A 14026-nucleotide genomic window follows, 5' to 3' on the forward strand; every position below is an offset into this window, starting at 1 on the left:
TTTGTTTATCCAAGTACCCCTTTCAGTTTTCCTCCCTCTCCTACCAGTTCCCATGGTGGAAGACCACACTATTGGCATCAGTTGTTGAACAGACTAGCCTATAGAGCAGGGGTGGGCAAACTTTTTGGCCTGAGGGCCACATCGAGGTATGGAAATGGTATGGTGGGCCACGAATGCTCACAAAATTGGGGGTTGGGGTGCGTCGGGGGTAAGGACTCCGGCTGGGGGTGTGGGCTTGGGGGCGGGGCCAGAAATGAGGAGTTCAGGGTAAGGGAGGGGGCTCTGGGCTGGGGATTGAAGTGCGGAGGGGGGGAAGGGCTCCGGGGTGGGGCTGAGGGGTTTGGGGTGCATGAGGGTGCTCCAGGATACACTTGAGGGGTTCGGAGGGTAAAGGGGGATCAGGGCTGGGGCGGGGGGGGTGAGGGGTTTGGGGTACAAGAGGGGGCTCTGGGCTGGGATCAAGGGGTTCGGAGGACCTGCTACCTGGCTGGAGCTGAGGGCCAGATTAAAAGGTCTGACAAGCCGGATGTGGCCCATGGGCCATAGTTTGCCCACCCCTGCCATAGAGGTTAGCCTTCCTCACTTTCTGGATGTACTATTTTCTTTTCCCATTCTGTATTCTCTTGCTACTTTTTCGCCCAAACCCCATATTTTTTCAGATAATTCACAAATATGCTGAAATTGGTTTGATAAGGACAGGCTTTACAGTAACAAAAGAAAAGTGTCTTTCACCACAAAACACCGGTTTCTAATCCAGGTAGTTAATTTATTTCTATCAAAAGGGAGCCACACAGTCACTCACAATTCAGTGTGCCTACATTTTGGCATCCTGCATCTCTTTAGTGTGCCAGCAACACATTCAACATAATTGCAATAAGAAAAAAGAACAAAAACAAAACAGGGGTGAGGATACTAAGAAGCACAGTTTCATTCTGTGGGTTGTCCAGAGACTCTGAACTACTAGACCGGGGTGGCCAACCTGTGGCTCCGCAGCCACATGAGGCTCTTCAGAAGTTAATATGTGGCTCCTTGTATAGGCACCAACTCCGGGACTGGAGCTCCAGGTGCCAACTTTCCAATGTGCTGTGGGGTGCTCACTGCTCAACCCCTGGATCTGCCACAGGCCCTGCCCCCACTCCGCCCCTTCCCCCGAGACTGCAGTGCCCTCGCTCCTCCCCCCTTCCCCCCAGAGCCTCCTGCATGCCACGAAACAGCTGATGGGGAGGTGCGGGGAGGGAGGGGGACGCGGTGATTGGCAGATCTGCCGGTGGGTGGGAGGGTCTGGGAGTTGGGTGTGGGGGAGTTAATGGGGCGCTGCTGACATATTACTGTGGCTCTTTGGCAATGTACATTGGTAAATTCTGGCTCCTTCTGAGACTCAGGTTGGCCACCCCCATACTAGACAAATGACTAGGAGGAAAGTTGCAGAGTACAGATGATTACTATGTAACTGTGGGTGTCTGGTGTGAATAAGCATATTGCGCATACAGTCTAAAACCAAAATACTGCAACATGGAATTACCTGTAACACAAATCTAATGCAATATACAGGATGTGTCAAGATTAAGGGTAACATTTTCAAAAGCTTCCATGTCACCTGGAAGTCTAAGTCACTTGTGAAAATGGGATCTAGTGATTTAGGAGCTTTTGAAAAATTTACTCTAACACAGTACCGCAATAATTGTTCAAAAAGCATTTATAACCATCACCAAAGAATTCAAAAACAATTCCTGGTAAATAGGAGAAAATATTACAGTAAGTTTAAGCAGTCCCCATTAGTTCCAGTAGCTGAACTCCAAGATAACACAGTACACACAAGTCATTTCATTCTCCCTCCATCTCTGACTATTTCTGCATTTGAAGAGAAGTGAAATGGTCTGGTGGTTCTTTTCCACTGATATCTTGTCCCTCAATGTATGTTAGAGAACACCACCACATCACAATATGTACAGCTTTCGGACACTTCAACAATTAGAACTGAATGAGTGTTACACTCTGATTTTAAAAACTAAAAAAAATATTTTTGTTCACTTCTGACATGCATTAAGCCAACTACATGAAATAGCTGAAAAATTAAAATGAGATAGATAATGTACTTAAGGATGTGATCGTGCTTAAATTGAAGCAATATAACGTAACTGAAAAGCTCTCTATGCTCAAGGGAAGTACAACTAACCTGCTATGTACCACCTGAAGTGTCTTCATTGCTACTAGGAAGTTGATTAGATGCACAAAAATTCAGAAGAATTAAACACTGAGTAAGCTCGGTGAGTATTAGAGACCCAGGTAAGATAATATTGGATATCACTTGAAGCTCCAGTTACATGGGACATTAAGATAATTTCATAAAGTATATTCCCAGATGATTCTGGCACTTTTATTAGTGCTGTGAAATTGAGACACCATAGCTAAAGTATGGAATTATTGATAACCTTAGTCTTAATCTAGTTACCTTGTATTTTTACTTCAAAGTAAAACAGAGGTATTACAGTGGTTTTCCACATAAAACAATCTTCTATTCTTTTTCTTGTAACTATCCCAGGTACAAGATAATGGGCCAGATTTGATTAATGACTCAACCTTCTGGGGCAGTGCTCAACATTTCCAGATTAGTGACCCTTAATTTGAAGTAAAAAGTTCTCACAAGCCCTTTACATACATTTTTAATTACTTTATAATCTATCAATTATAAGAAGCTAGGAATTGTAGAAAACTGATAAGTGAAGCAAAAAGACAAGGAGAATTCCATGGCTAGCAGAGTTAAGGATAAGAACTATATTAAGAACAAACAGAATCCTAACAATGGTATTAGTCCCTTACTAGATTGAAATGATAAAAAACTGTTAATAATACCCCTCTCACTCCCCCTGTAAAAAAGTATTCAATAAATATTTCTGTTCTGTGCTTGGGAAAAAGGCTAGATAATGCATTCATATCATGATGAAATACTTTCCATTCCAATAGTAACTCAGAAAGATCTGACACAGCAGCTATTAAAGTTAGACACTCTGAAATCAGCAGGTCCAGCTAACCTGCACCCAAGATTTTAAAAGAGCTAGCCAAGGAGCTCTCTGGACCACTACTGTTGATTTTCAATAAGTTTTAGAACACTGGGGAAGTTCACTCCAGAGAACTGGAAGCTAATGTTGTGCCAATATTTAGAGAGAGAAAACTGGATACCTGGGCAGTTATAGACCAGTTGGTCTAACATTGATCCCAGGCAAAACAATGGAAAAGCTGATACTAGAACTGATTAATAAAGAATTAAAAGAATTAATACTATAATTAATGCTATTCAACATGAGCTTATGGAAAATAAATCTCATCCAGCTAATTGGAATTTTTTTTTAGATGAGATTAAAAGATTGGGGGATAAAGCTAATAGTGCTAATAGTATTGTATACGTAGACTTTGATATGACATTTGACTTGGTACAGCAGAACATTTTGTCTAAGAAACTAGAATTATACAGAACTAACATAGCACACATTAAATTGATTAAAATTCACTAACAGATTTAAGTCTCAAATTGTAATTGTAAATGGGGGGAGGAGAAGGATAAAGCAGGTATGTTTCTTGGGGGCTCTGCAAAAATTGATTCTTCATCTTGTGGTATGTAACATTTTTATCAGTGACCTGAAAGAAGACAATTGCAATGAACTTGGCAGATGACACAAATTTTGGGGGAGTGGTAATCTGGGTACAACCAAACAATATATGTGTTTTTATATTACCATACATCTAGGAACAGAGTGCAGGGCATACTTACAGGATGGGGTACTCTATCTTCGAAAGCAATGACTCTGAAAAGGACTTGGGTCAAAGGATAATCAGCTGAACATGAGCTCTCAGTAGCCAGAAGGGCTAATGTGATCCTTGGACGTACAAATAGGGGAATCTTGAGTAGGAGTAAGGAGGTTATATTACCTCAACCTAGGATGTTTTTCTAAAATATATGCTCTAGTTCAGACACAACTTAATTCAAGATAGTTCTATGACCTGTGTTATACATGAGGTTAGTCTGCATGACAACAATGGTTCCTTCTGGCTTTATACTCTATGAATAATCTATAATCTAATGGAATATCAACTCCTGCTCCCCATGCATGATTGGCCAGACGTTTGGAAGGGGGTGGGGGTGTTTGCCTTCCTCTGAAACATCAGATATTGCCCACAGCTGGTGATTGGACACCGGGCATAGTAGGCCAGGGCTCTGAGTTGGTTCAGCGAATCTTCTCTCACGTACCTCACTGGTATGTATTGCTCATGTGCTTAGAGTCCAACTAATCACCAGAGTAGGGGTGAGCAGGGAATTTTCCCCTAGGCCAGTTTGGTTGCAACCTTTGGAGTTTTTTGCCTTCCTCTACCACCTGTGGTGTAGAAAACTTGCTAGCATCTTACTCCTAGTCAATTTCCTGCCTTTTCAGGAATCTCAACCTTTGGTGGCACATCAGTCTCTCCTGCACGCATAACTATTTAGGGTCCTGAGGATTGATATGATTTAATATGTACACACTGGGCTCAATATAGGGGTACAGAGATCTGACTACAGGAGATCTGATGAACGATATAATAGTCTCTTCTGGCCTTAAACTGAAATTTATTACGTCTATGAATTTTCCGATTGATAAGCCTATGTACACATTTGTGTATGTTTTGGGAGGCTGGCAGAATATTTGACCTTGATGGGAGAAAAGGGTGTATGGAACAGAGATTTTCTTTGCTTTAGGTTGTAAAGAAATATTCAAGGCTGTGTGATTCTGTTAACTGAGAAACATCAGTTGAGAAACTGCTCTAAACCACCTGCTTCAAAGTAGCACAGGTAAATAGTGATCAAATTGATTACTGGGAGCCGGGGAGAAATGGGCCCTATGTCAAGAAAGTTGATTACTGAATACACGCACACTCCCCTCACAAAAGCTACCATCATGACTAAAATGCTTGTTGGCAGTTTCAACTTTGGCAGGACAGCATGGAGAAGCATGTACTGCTGTTGATAATGCTGTACAGGTTCTAAATAGAATCTTCCTTGTAAAAGAAGTGGAGCAGGCAGCCCTGGAGAATGAAGTACAATGTCAGTAAGACACACAAGCTAATAAATGTGGTTTTGAAGCCCATATCAGGCTTCAGCAATAGGAAAACTGAACATCATTTCTTTTTAATCTGGCCCTTAATATCTCATTACAGGCTTTGGATAAAACACTGAAATAAAGTATTGATTTTTTTTAGAAAAGTACTATCAAACTAAAATGATAGTTTTCTCTTATCAGCCCCATCAGGCATCCCCAGCTAGGTTCTGTTATTTCCAAGGTTTGCTAGTCTCTGATATGTTGCCTTTGAGAATTTATCAAGAGTGGTAGATTCTCAAATCACCAACAGCCTATTTCATGGTATTTACATAGAGAAAGGAAGTTAGCAATATTTTCACCAAGATGCAAATAGACTGGTACATTGTTGCTCTTGTTTTGAAACTGAAATTGGTCATCTCAGGAAAGCATTTAGAACACTTTTGTACTCTTACTCTTTACCGCATGCTAAAAAAGGATGCATTCTCCTGTTGAGGTTGAGCCATTTAGTGATGTTTAAATAAAAATCAGATTTCTTGAACAATCTATAAAATATGCTACCAGACCACATCATGTTTTGATTTGAAAGGAACAGAATGTTTGTACGCTCCAAATTGCCACAGCCTGCTTAGCTCAGCCTTTTATAGTCCGATATTTCAATAACACAGTCTACACTGAACTGGTGTTTAAATTTTCACATGGCTGCAATACTGACAGGGCAGCTCCATGAGGGTAGCAATAACTGAAGCTATTGTGCTAACACCTTGTCTATAGTTACTACTGTGACATCTAGAATTGATCAGAGTGAGGTTAAACAACATGGTGGTAGAGACACCTTTGCTCTCTTTATGCTAAAAGTCCCTCTGTTGATACCACTGGTGCAGTGGCTCCAATGGTAATGCAACACTGAAATTTTAAGAAAAAAAATCTCACCACAGACAAGTTGTGACACATGAATCTCTCAGTGTTAACTGTCAAGGAGTTTACAAGATTATCCTGATTCTGGTACACACGATCTGGTTCGAAGAATATTATGTGATGTCTTAAATGAAAGGCAGGGTCACCCTGGTCATTAATGTCATTATGACATGTATGTACAGATACTATGTAAGGAGTTATGGATGTATGCTGAAAATATTTTACTAAAGTTTGTATCAAGGCAGAGCTGACAAACAGGTTTTCTGCCAGATGTTTATTCACCCGTCTCTTGGTCAGCATGTAAATTAAACACTAGCAGCCAGTAAAATGGAAGCCCCATTTACATAGGAAGTCAGAAGAATGTGACATCAACAGGGAAGAAGCGGGACTTGGGAAAAACAAGTGACAGGGATTTTTACTATCCCTGAGGACAGACGAACTCTGGGGATACAAGAAGAAAGCAAGGGGACTCCCTTTTATCCCAGGCCTGGGAAGCAAACTGACAGCATGTTTACATTCATGAAAATGTAATCTCTATCGGGCTTGATTAAAATGCTGCAAAGGGTATTGGGGATGAGAAACCTCTTTAGACAGAAAGTTAGCCTGTTATGCTATGATTTTCATTTATGTTTAACCCTGTTCCTATTATCCATTTGCATTATCTTTTGAATCTTTAGCCAAACTTATTGTATTTATCATGAAAACATCTCAGTGCTGCTGTGTTATACAGAGCACTCATCCGTTGAATCATTCAGCCTGGTGCATACATGTTCCCTCGGAGATAACAGACATGGTATTTCTTGTGTATTCAGTGGATAAGGAGCTGGACACTAAAGAGGGGACATGCTTCCCTCAGGCACGCAACTGTGTTACTCCTCTTCCTCAACAAGAGAGCATTGCTGGAGCTTAAACTATGTGATAACTCCTGCCATACCAGTCTGTCCACCTCATCAGCAAACTCCTCTAGACTCTTGCTAGTCTAAACCTTGCCTTACAGGTAACATTCATTGAACCCCAGTTCCCCAGAGGCGTGACTCTGCCGTGTCCAGTCCCTCTCACTGGACGCTCTCAGAAATTAACCAAGTCTGCTGTCTCCAAACAGACAGAATACACACCAGCCTGTTGGCTTAATAGAGGATGCACACCTTATATACTATGACAGCACTGAGATAGTTTATTTATTAACAGCATAAATTTAAGTGATATTAAGAAAAAGAAAGAAGACAGGTGTGGTTACACACAAAACAAAAATGATGCTTTCTAATGTCTCAAACTAAACTTCAGGAAGCTACAATCTTAGCCTAAGCAGCTTTCTCACTTACATCAAACTCTCAGCATCTCTAGCCCCTGAGGCAGGAGGATCCACGGTTTACAGAATCAGAGGGTGCTGTTCATCGCTTTGTCCTTTAAGTGATATATCATTAATTGGTTCTCTCCCCACCTTTTTATACTCTAGTAAACTTTTAAAATGTATTCCTTTGAAGAGCATACTGCAGACAGTTCTTCTCCCCCACTGGTGTGCAGATGCCATGCTGTCCTCCTCATCCTCTGGCCAATCTGCTTTTTGATTGGATTAAATCACTTTGTTTACCTTAGTTATAAATGTATTTTCATTGTCTTTTGCTTGTAATCAAGCCAGGCAATCAGGTAATATCCACATTCATTCGTCTATCTAGGGCACGCTTGTTTATCAACTGCCTCCAAAAACACATTTTATGAACTTATTTCCAGCACACATATGTAACTCTTCATAAACAACCAGTATACCCATCACACAAGGATATTCATGACCAGTGTGTCACCAGTTTTTACACAGTACCTTACAAGACACTGGGTAAATATTATGCCAACAGTTTGTTGGATGTGCCCTTTGCCAGTTGGCATAAATGGGCTCTTGGAGTTAAAGGGACTTGGGGATTGGAGTACACCTGCAAGAAAAGGTAAGGACTGGCATAGCCCAGAGGAGACAGTTTGAGTGGCTAACATGCTGGTGCTGTCAGGAATCTGACAGCCAGTTAAGCCCAGGAAATTCTTCCTCTTGCTGCAGACAAGAGTGTAACAAGGTGACTCACAGGCCTGGGTACTCAGAGAACTTTCACACAAGCCTTAAGTGCCTTCAGCCCAGGAAGTTCAAGCAATGCTTCAAGACATTTTTCTAGAACCTATTTGGTTACATCTATTGTATCAGTGCCCTCTACTCCCTTCCCATTCTCCTTTAATGGCACCACAAGCCCAGTTAATGACCATGTGGACTTCTGTTTCCTCAGTTTGTCCATTTAAGTCAGTAAAGAATGCAGGATTAGGTCCAAGACCCACAACTAAAGTATGAATTCAGATCCTACGAACAGTCATTTGTTTATGTCATTGGAGTTTTATTGTAGGCATTGAACAGTCTAGTTACAAAACCTTGACATGTTAAGACTGAGATCCAGCAAGTTAGCACCACAGTAAAGTTACTAAAAGAAAAACTTTACTTTTTGTTTCCCAAAGATCAGAGCATTTGGTTTTATTTTAAATCTGATAGGAACACAGGTCACATTACAACTGTAAACGTTATTCAGGGAGCAGAAAGGAAAAATTACTCATTTATTAGGGAACTACGTCACAGGAAACTTTTATGTACCCCAGTTACACTTTTTTCTAATTTACAGTAGCTAGAGGTTTTAATGCCACATAATGTATTTGATGACTAAAAATAATCAAAGGAGAAAAATGTGGTTAAACAGTTCGTGAACTTGAGAGTATTTTCATCTATGCTACAAACCAGTCATAGAACGATCTGCCTGTATGTCAGAAACTCAAATGCATTTAGTTGAAAGAATTTCTAGATTGAGTGATGTATTCCAGATCAAATGCACTATTTACAAAATCATCAGCTCCAGTGATAGATCAGTTCTAGAATTAATGGAATTTGTCACATCCTGAGTGTTGTTTAGTCACCTGAGTGTAGTGAGCTGGCAGCTGCAGGTTAGCTATATGCAGACAACTTTTACCCAAAGTTTTCTGGTCAAATTGCAACTTAGGTAATTATATTTCTACCAAATTATATTTCCTTTCCAACTACTTACATTTCCCTTCCAGTTCCAACTGGATAGCTTCCTATCAAACTGTTAGGGAGCAGTACTGTGTGCCATTTAACACTTGCCAAATTTGACCCTATTTCACAGGTGAATGGAAATGATCCCTGTTTACCCTGCAGTTTGTATATCAGATATTTTTAAAAGAAGAAGATAGATACTATGTAAATCTAATAATAAAATTCCCCACCAGAACTGCCAGTCTTACTGGTAGCCTCCACACTGAGGCCAAGAATCAAGTGAACATTAGAAAAAAGTTACTCTTGAGTATGGGTTATGTTTGTATGGTAAAGCTTGCACAGCCACTAACCATCCTGTACATTCTCTGTGAAGAAACAGATACGCAGAATGTGGTGCTGTTCTAACACAGCAATTCTCAGCACTGCTGTGTGTGAACCACTATTGGTACATAGACTGTTTTACAGTATCAGAAAGAATTCATTACAATGACTCTGATTAGAATTACAAAAGGTGGTGCCACACCAAGTATTTTGTATTTTATGTATATGAGAGCCACTCATCTAATGCATTTAACAAACATTGCACCAATTGTTGGACCGGGGATTTGATAGGTACAACTTGATACTCCATCCTCCTCTTTTTTTTTTTTTTTAATAGGATGTGAATAGATACATTACCTTTTTATATATAACTATATCTCAGCGATGTGGATGGGCAAGCACTTTATATTTGTATGCCAGACAAGCATAGCAACTTGAAAATAATTTTACATTTAAAAAACACACTAGCCAAAACTTGCAATAGCAAAATAAATCCAAGCTAAACAAGAAATGGATGTTATACAGAGAGAAATAAAACGAGAAACAGCAAGTAATGGCTCACATGGACAAGAGACTTGGGATTTGATGTGGGTGCTTATGCCCTTACCCACCAGCCTCTAAGGCTACATCTACACTGGGAGCTAGATATGGGATTCCCCTGATCATATAAACAAATGGGATTTGTCATTATGAAAGTAATGAGTACATAGTATCAACTGACTGCACATTTTTCTCTCAAAGTGTTTCCTTAGGATATATCTGCATCGTGAGGTAGGCATGGGATCCCTCTGCTCAGCTACGCATACTCGCGCTAGCTCTCATCGAGAGGGCCAGCATACACAGCTGGGTAGCCACGGTAGCACAGGCAGCGGGGGCACAACTGAGCTGTGCAGAGTACAAACCCACCTGAAACTGGTGGGTATGTACTTGACACAGCTCAGCCATGCCTCTGCTGCTCATGCTACTGCGGCTACCCTGCTATTTGTACTGGCACTAGCTCTATGAGAGCTAGCGCGAGTATGTGTACCTAAGCAGGGGAATCACATCCCTACCTTGCAATGTAAACATAACCTAAGTACTAGTACTTTGTCTCAAAGTGTACAATCACTTGGCTGTTGTGTACTGATTACTGCCATAATGACAAATCCCAAAGGGACATAGCCTTCTTGATGGCTGAGCACCACCCTGGATCTCTCTCTAGCTAGATCCTTAAGATGTTCTGGCTGAATGTTAGGACTATACCCATTACTGGCAGCCTTATTGCGACACTGAAGCTTTTGGTGACCAAGTGATCGCTGACCATGCAGTGGTATTCCTTGGTAAATGTACTTCATAATTCATGGGTCTTTCATATTGATAAATGCAAAGTAATGCACACTGGAAAACATAATCCCAATTATACATATACAGTGATGGGTCTAAATTAGCAGTTACCACTCAAGACAAAGATCTTGGAGTCATTGTGGATAGTTCTCTGAAAACATCCACTCAACGTGCAGTGGCAGTTGAAAAGGCTAACAGAATGTTGGGCATCATTAGGAAAGGGATAGATAAGATGACAAAATATCATATTGCCTCTATATAAATCCATGGTACACCCACATCTTGAATACTGCATAAAGATGTGGTCGCCCCATCTCAAAAAAAAAAAAAAAAAAAAAAAAAAAAAGATATATTGGAATTGGAAACGGTTCAGAAAAGGGCAACAAAAATGATTAGGGATATGGAATGGCTGCCATATGAGGAGAGAGTAATAAGACTGGGACTTTTCAGTTTGGAAAAGAGATGACTAAGGGGGGATATGATAGAAGTCTATAAAATAATGACTGGTGTGGAGAAAGTAAAAAAGGAAGTGTTATTTACTCCTTCTCGTAACACAAGAACTAGGGGTCATCAAATGAAATAGGCAGCAGATTTAAAACAAACAAAATGAAATATTTTTTCACACAATGCACAGTCAACCTGTGGAACTCCTTGCCAGAGGATGTCGTGACTATAACAGAGTTCAAAAAAGAACTAGATACGTTCATGGAGGATAGGTCCATCAATGGCTATTAGCCAGGATGGGCAGGGATGGTGTACCTAGCCTCTGTTTGTCAGAAGCTGGAAATGAGCGACAGGGTATGGAGCATTTTATGATTACCTGTGCTGTTCATTCCCTCTGGTGCACATGGCATTGGCCACTGGAAGAAGACAGGATACTGGGCTAGATGGACCTTTGGTCTGACCCAGTATGGCTTATATTTATGTTAATATATCAGTACCAAGAAAGTTGCCAAAATCGAATCAATGCTTGAGATCTAGGTGGCAGGGTTTGACTAGGACTATCCTCATCGTTGATGTCCTAGGACTTAATATGGAGCAGCTGATGAAGATGATGAGACTCAAACATCAAACTGCCACTTGATTGTATTGGCCAGGGATTTAGCTGTATTCAGATTAATTAATATATTTTATTCAGATTAGCAACAAGACTGATGTTCACTGCTTCTTGCCTGAACCAATCAGGCATCAGCTGCAGTGACCCAAACTGAGCCAACAAGGCAAAGGCATCAGTGTATTGGAGATCTTGAAGCAAAATAGTGTTCAGATGGAGATCACAAACATCTGCCTCCTCAAAAAACTTATCAACCTATCAAAACTGAACAATGGTGACAGGACACAGCCTTGCTGAACTTTCCTGGAAACCATGCCATGTATCTACCATTGACTTGAACACAGCTTTCTTTTTCATTATAGAACTCCTACAACAATAACGGTATCTTCCTACTGAGGGCAAGTAGCCTCATCAGATCTCACAAGCTTGCTCAATGTACAGAATCAAAGGTTTCATAGAACACCCCCCCCTCCCCCCCCCCCAAAAAAAGTGCTGAGCACCATTTATTAAATGCAGCCATCTTCTCAAAAAGCTATCTGAAGGGAATGAGCTGGTTGCCATTGGAACAACCAAGTATAAAACTGCGCTCAATATCCTTCGCCAGAAAGTGCACTGCTGATTGGGATACTAACATGGAAGCAGGAAGACAGCCCCTGGGACCAACAACAGCATAAAACCTCTATAATAGCTATTTGTGGCTTTTTTGAACATACGCAGAGTAGCATCCTTCTTTGAGTCATTTGGGAGGATACTAATACACAAGATGGCCTTGAAGAGCCTATGCAGCCATGGTATAACACTCTCACTTGTGTTCAACAACTCAGGGTGATGTTACAAACCCCTGGTGCCTTCTCAGACTTGAACTTCTGGACTGCGATCTGGAATTCTTCTTGGCTGAATGAAGGTGTGTCTACTGGAACTTTCTGTCCCACTTTAAGTAGAAGAGACACAGTAGGCAGCGGACAACTCCAAAATAAAATGATTCCAAGATTCTAGGGGAAATACATCAGACACCAACCAGGGACAAACATTCATTAGAAGTATTTCTGCTATAAGTATTGAGTTCCTGTTTGTTTCTTATTTTAGACACTGCACATATTAAACAGGTGACATTAATTTTTTTAACATGAATAATGGCCAAAAATCCAACACACTGAGAAATTTCTATTTTTTTTGTGTGTGAGTGGGGAGGCAGTAATATAATAGAACATGGTTTCCCTATTTTTATTTTGTCATAAATTTAAATAAGTTTTCAATACAAAATTGTACAAAAACAAAAAGCAGTTACTAATGATTACTGTGTATGTGAGGTATGCAGTTTTTTCTACAAGAATACATTGCATCATATCTTAAACCTTTAGACTGAGCAAACTCAGGGTTCTGTACCATCTGTCTTATTGACAATGACAACACTACATATTTGATATATTGGTTTAGTTAAATATAAATCCATATATGTTCAAATGAGTTAGAATCTTTTATATTTTTTATTAATTAATTTGGCTTCCAACATTAGTCCCTATTTGATGTCTTGATGCCTGGCAATTTTGTGGCCTATAGTTTTTTTAATATTACTTGTACATTTAGCAAGGTTATAAAATATGTAACCATAAAATCACAAAAGCGCCTAAAAACAACAACCTGTTAATATATGTATCAAAAGTGTGAAACTGCCCTTGTACCAAAATCTTTAAGTACTGAGCATGTATAAAGATGAAAAAAGTCACTACTCCCCCCCACACCAGAAAAAATAAAAACAAGTATCTTAACTTTTAGGGTACATGCTCAAACTATCCAAAGAGGGTTCTGGGCCTGATTTTCAGCGGCACCTATAGCTCTCTCAGCTCAGCATCTCAAAATCAGGTAACAATTCATAAACATGGAATTTAAAAACACAGGTAGTCATAATTCAGTAACAGCATCTTTAGTACTTCCTCATCTTCCTCCTCTACAGATACACTGTTATATAACAGATTATGAATTCTCTGACCTGATCAAAACCATAAATTAAAAACTGTCATCCTTTTTGACGGACAGTCAAATTAGAAATCATGCTTTGTTGTTTATGTGGATCCAGACTAACATGGCTATCCTTCTGATGCTTGTGAATGTTACATGGTTTTTACCTGTAATCAGTTTGTTTACCTTATGCATTTGGCACCACTTTGGGAATGAACAGTTTCACTCTCTCCTGCTTCTGTGGGTCTTCTAAAACATTTATTTCCAGGTTGCTGTGCCAAAGTAATTTTAAAGCTACAAAAATTGGCAGGCAGGTATGGGACTAATGTGGAATCTGAAACCCCTTTT

The 14026-nt window shown here is 40.1% G+C and overlaps 1 protein-coding gene across 7 annotated transcripts in view; it reads right to left on the reverse strand.

The window, feature by feature from the left end:
* Nucleotides 1-14026, reverse strand: part of CLEC16A (C-type lectin domain containing 16A) — a 177424-nt gene that overhangs the window by 52506 nt on the left and 110892 nt on the right. The window lies entirely within an intron of this gene.

Source organism: Natator depressus, chromosome 10, assembly GCF_965152275.1.
Source record: "Natator depressus isolate rNatDep1 chromosome 10, rNatDep2.hap1, whole genome shotgun sequence".
NCBI classification, from domain to species: Eukaryota; Metazoa; Chordata; order Testudines; family Cheloniidae; genus Natator; species Natator depressus.